We start from the raw sequence: 5,946 nt of genomic DNA, 5'->3' as shown, positions 1-5,946 counted from the left end.
CGGCCCGGGAGCACCGAGCACCGAGCACCGAGCACCTGCTGTGGAGCAGGCCAGGGCCGCAGGCTCAGGCTGGGGGCCACCTGCCTCGTCTGGGGCTCGGTGGACAGCAGGACGCGGAGGCCCCGGCAGGGACGGACCTGCCCCGCAGGCGCCGAGCTGGGACCCGCGTCCCAAGTCTGGACTGGGGCCTCGGGGTGACAGGGCAGAGGCCGGGGTCCAGGCCCCATGTCCCCACGGAGCTGGGCACACGCGAGACTCCAGACACGGCCTGGTGACTCTTTTTATTTTTTTGGTCGGTCGTGGGGCCTGAACTCTGGGCCTGGGCGCTGTCCCTCAGCTCTTCAGCTCAAGGCGAGTGCTCTACCACTTGAGCCACAGCGCCACTTCTGCTTTTCTGGTGGTTTATTGGAGATAGGAGTCTCAGAGACTTTCCTGCCCGGGCTGGCTTTGAACTTTGATCCTCAGATCTCAGCCTCCTGAGCAGCTAGGATGACAGGCGTGAGCCAGGTTTGCTTGCGTCATTTGTTTATTTTTTCATTTACGGTTATTTTTAGAGGTGAGATACAGCGTGGTTACATTTATATTCATCAGGTAAAATGTACATTTTTCATACAGAGTCCTGTTCCCTCATTCTCTCCCATTCCCTCCCTTATTTAAGTGCACTTGGACTTGAATCCAGGCCCTGTACATAGTAATCCAGAGGCCCACCATGGAGCTACACGCCCCCCCCCAGCCCATTAATGCTCATGGGGAATCCAGTACTAGCAGCATCCACACACCTTTGGCTGGGATCAAGATTCTGGAGTCTTGGGGAGCTGGGTAGAGCTGGGACTCCCAGCTGGTGAGAAAAGGGGTGCAAGGACTCCTTGGCGGGAGGTTCAGGGCCTAAAACTCCAGGCCCCGGGGCTGGGACAAGGCTTCCTGTCGGCAAGAAGGAGCAGAGCAACTTCAGAGTAGAAAAGTGTAGCAAGGAGGGAATGCTTGGGGGAGCCACGGGGCGTGTGGCCTCCCCCCCCCACGCTGCACTGCCATCTTGGGAAATATGGTTCAGAGTCAGGCTGGGAAGGTGGCTCAGTGGTAGAGTGCTCGCCTCGCATGCATGAAGCCTGGGGTTCGATTCCTCAGTACACGCACACAGAAAAAGCCTGGAGTGGTGCTGTGGCTCAAGTGGTAGAGTACTAGACTTGAGCAAAAGAAGCTCAGGGACAGCGCCCAGGCCCTGAGTGCAAGCCCAGGACTGGCCAAAAACAAAGAAACAAACAGAAACAACAAAAAATGCTCCCAGTCCCCTTTAACTTCCAGAGTCACCCGGGCCCGCCCCACCGCCAAGGTCAGCACAGCTTCCCTGAGTCCTGGCCCTGCCTACGCTGGACAGAGACTGAAGTCATCTGCAGATGACGGGCCGCGCCCGGCTCCCGGGCCGCTCCCCTTACACCCAGGTTGTGGGAGGGGCGCGGTCCTATAAACCAGAAGCAAACCCATAAAACAACAGCACAAAGGAGCTCGGTCCTTGGGCACCGGCACCATGTGGCCTCAGTCCAAATCTCAACTTGGCCATTTAGCAGGCACGCATCCATCCGCCCACGGACCTCTGCAGCCCTCAGTTTCCCCATCTGTAAAACAGGGTGATGAGGGATGTTAGCTTATAGGCATTACAAGCCTACTATGTGTCTAGGCCATACAAGTCTACAGGACGACTCGAGGCACACCCCACACCCCAGCCCTGGCCCCTTTCCATTTGTTTTTTTCACAGAGGGCCTGGGTCTTGTGCCAGGGCGATCTCCCCGATGGCAACCCACGGGAGCGGTGGCCCGGATGTGTTTGGTTTGGTTTTGTCTGTTTTGCGACGTAGTCTTCCTCTCCAGGCTCTCCTCCAACTTGCAGTCTTCCTGCCTCAGCCTCCAAATGCTGGGACTCTGGACGTTTGAATCCAGCTTCCAGTTTCTCTGCAGTTCTAGCCTCCAGTCTTCAGCCTCTGGCTGGATCTGAATTCTGGACTTCTGGACAAGAGTCCCAGCACCCACCCCTTTCCCCCTGCACTGAGGAGAAGGAAGATGGGCAGGGGGCTCAGTGTCCCCTGGGAAGCCCTGGAGAGCGGGGACGTTTCCAGATAAGACGCAGGAGATGAATCTGGGCGCCGATGGCTCATGGCTGCATCCCAGCTCCTCAGGAGGCTGAGAACTGAGGATCGATCGAGGTTTACAGCCAGCCCCAGCAGAAAAATAATGAGACTCTATCTCTAGTTCACCAGCAAAAACTCAGACGTAGAGGCATGGCTCAAGTGGTACAGCACCCATCCTTGATCAAAAAAACTTAGCAAGAGTGTGAGGCCCTGAGTTCAAACCCTAGTACCAACACACACACACACACACACACACACACGCTATACACATAGAAAGGGAGAGTTGTACCTGCTCTTCAGTCTGGTCTCAAGCAAGCCAGCTCTCTGGAAACGCCTGGCTCATGCCCAGCTGCAAAGCCCTCCCTGGGTATCCACCGCTTGTCCAGAGGAAATGGGGCAAAGCTGCCTCCTCCTCCAGGAAGCCTTCCCAGATGTCACCACACCATGACCTATCAGAGGCCACAGCTCTCCACTGCCCTCCCAGAGCTTGGGCACAGAAGACAGGCCGAGAATGGCTGTGTTTCAGACCAGGGCGCCTCCAGGCTTTCAGCAATGACTACTACTGTTTGGAGCATTTCAACCTTTATTTTTTTTTAATTTTTTTTTTTTGGGTCCGGTCGTGGGGCCTGAACTCTGGGCCTGGGTGCTGTCCCTCAGCTCTTCAGCTCAAGGCTAGCGCTCTACCACTTGAGCCACAGTGCCACTTCCGGCTTTTTACTTATGTGGTGCTGAGGAATCGAACCCAGGGCCTCGAGCATGCAAGGCAAGTGCTCTACCACTGAGCCACGTTCCCAGCCCGCATTTCAACCTTTAAATAAAATGTTTTACACTGTGCAGGGCTGAGAGGGAAGTGCCCAGTTTAAAACACAAACAATCAAACAAACACAAAGAGCTCTCAAATAAATAGCCTAATCATGTAGCCAAACCCCAAACGAAAATTAGTAGGTAACAAGAACTAATAAAAGCCAAGTGCCAGTAGCTCACTCCTGTCATCCTAGCTACTCAGGAGGCTGAGATCTGAGGATCACGGTTCAAAGCCAGCCTGGGCAGGAAAGTCCCATGAGACTCTTATCTCCAATGAACCACCAGAAAATGGAAGTGGTGCTGTGGCTCAAGCGGTAGAGCGCTCGCCTTGAGCTGAAGAGCTGAGGGACAGCACCCAGGCCCAGAGTTCAAGCCCCACAAGCAACGAAATAAAAAAAAAGCATGTGTGGGGGGCGGGGGGAGAGCACCTGACTTGCCAGCACAAAGCTCTGAGTTCAAGCCCCAGTTACAGCGCACACTGAGGAAAGAATGCCAGACACACGGACTTATCATTCACCCTAAACATAACATTTGCTCACGTGGAACAGTGAGGAAGCTGGCTTTGAACCTCCGTCCTCAGATCAGCCTCCTGAGCAGCTAGGATGACACGTGAGAGCCATCAGCGTCCAGCCTCTTGAACGTGACATCTCCTCTAGACTGGCCTCATGCTTCCAGTCGTCCATCTCCTGATTGCTGGATGACAGGCTTGCACGCCCAGGCCTGGCTTCCCCTTTGATTCTTAGGCGATACTAAGAACAAGAAAGCTGACGGCAGCTCTTGGGCGCACTGGGAATTCTTCAGTCTTTCTGTTTCCCTTTTAGGAGAGTTGTGGTTTTTCTCTTTCATAGCAGACCTAGTGTACCTTTGCTGTGTCTTCAAATCTCTCTTCCTCTTTAGCGGACGGGGTCCCCCTGCTCGCCCAGCCTTTTCCAGGAAGCACGGAGGAGCTGGCGGTCCCGGTGTGTCTCCTTGGCTCCTCCCAGCCAAGCTGCACAAAGAAGCCAATGACAATCTGTCCGTCTGCTCTTCGTTTGCTTTGGTGGGGCACAGGCTTGCTCCAGCCCCTCTCCATCCCAGCTGTCCCAGCTCCGTCTCTAGGGAGCTAAACAGACTGCAGCTTGCTCTGATCAATTTGACTGGGGTGGATGTTAGTTTCCCAGGGCCGATGGAACACCATGACTGGGGATCTAAACAGCAGCAAGGTTATCTCTGTCCGTCCGGGAGGGCTGCAGGGGCCACAGCTGGTTCCCGGAGGCTCTGAGAGCAATGTTGTTCCCTGATTCTTTCCTAGCCTGTGGGGATGGGAGGCAGCCAGCATGCCTTGGCTTGTAGCTGCATCATGGTGCTCTGCCTGGGTGCCACAGAGTCCTGCCTTCCGGGTCTTCTCTGTGGCCTCCTCTCTGCTCTCCCCTCCACTCCCCTTTCAATTTTGTTTTACTATGTGGCCCTAACTGTACTTGAACTTGCTATGTGGCTCAAGCTGTCCTCAAATTCTCAGTCCTACCTCAGCTTCCAGAAGGCTGAGGTTACAGGCATGAGCTACCTACCATTCCTGTCCCATTTCGTTGAAGGGAGTTTGTATTAAAAAAAAAAAAAAGCAGCAGTATAATACCACCACAATCATGAGCAATCACCCCCAAATTTTGCTATGCCCCCCATTTTTTCTTTTGTCAGTCGTGGGGCTTGAACTCTGGGCCTGGGCACTGTCCCTCAGCTCTTCATCTCAGGGTGAGTGCTCTACCACTTGAGCCACAGCACCACTTCCAGTTCTCCGATGGCTCACTGGAGATAAGAGTTTCATGGGACATTCCTGCCTGGGCTGGCTTTGAACTGTGATCCTCAGATCTCAGCCTCCTGAATAGCTAGGATGCTATGCCCGTTGTAGTCAATGTGTCTCTCTGTCTCTAGCCCATGGCAATTTCAAATCTGCTTTCAGTTGCTCTGGTTTGGGCTCGAATGATCCACACAGGAAGTCATGGGCGGTCTGTGGTCTCCTAGGTCACCTCCTGCTTCTGCATTCCCCCAGCCTTCTTTGTCCCAGAGTGTCATGGTAGGAAGGTTGGCATGGTTCTGCTGGGTGCTTCTTGCCAAGATTCCATGAAGTTGCAGGAAAATGGCACAGGCCAAGTCTCCAGGCAGCTTCTCCATGCTGGCACCAGGGGCGGGGTCAGGGGGGCGCATTTGTTGCCATTTTTGTTCAGTAACAACCGGATTATCAAGGTGCTTTCCAGTGGTGTCCTGTAATGTGGAGTCCATTGCAGTGTGTTAAAGCTCCATGCCTCGCTCCGCACTCTTGGTCCACACCAGAGCAAGCTCACCCCTCCCTGCGCTTCCTCTCACGGGAGAGAAATGTAAATCCCGAAAGTCTTGGCCAGTTTGGTGGAATCCTCACCCTAACCATGATTAAACCCCCTCCTGGCCACCCTGTTCCCGAGAGGAAGAATCCATGAGTAATCAAAGGGTTGGGGTTTGGAGGCGTGGTTCAGGTGGTAGAGCACCAGCCAACGAGTCAATGAGTGCAAGTGTCAGAGACCCAGTTCAAGTCCTAGCCTGGGGGGTGGGGGAGATAAAAGGGTTCTCACGCCTACACTTCCTCCATCCCCAACTGCAGATCTGGGGTGCAGGGTTAACCCTATCCTAGGACAGCCATAAAACCCTGCTATCACCACAGCCAGGATCTCAGCCAGGCGGCGGCCTAGGCCGAGGCTCTGGTGCACAGCCCAGGGCGGCCCTGCGCTGAATCACCACCCCGCACAGTTCTTTCTTATTATGGTTTTCCTTCTTCTGCTGCTGGGGCTTGAACCTGGGGCCTGTTTTACTCGACTCTTACTTTAGACGCTCAAGGCTGGCGCTCTTCACACGTCTAAACCCCTGGAGCCACACCTCCGCTCCTGGCTTTTGGATGGTTCATTGGAGACCAGAGTCTCCCGCTCCCCCGGGCTGGCTGTGAGCCCCGTTGCTCCGATCTCCGCCTCCCGCGCCGCTGGGAGCGCAGGCGCGAGGCCCGGAGGCGCGGGAGC

This window comes from Dipodomys ordii, unplaced genomic scaffold, assembly GCF_000151885.1.
Source record: "Dipodomys ordii isolate 6190 unplaced genomic scaffold, Dord_2.0 Scaffold14, whole genome shotgun sequence".
Classification (NCBI taxonomy): domain Eukaryota; kingdom Metazoa; phylum Chordata; class Mammalia; order Rodentia; family Heteromyidae; genus Dipodomys; species Dipodomys ordii.
This window is presented reverse-complemented; position numbering follows the sequence as displayed.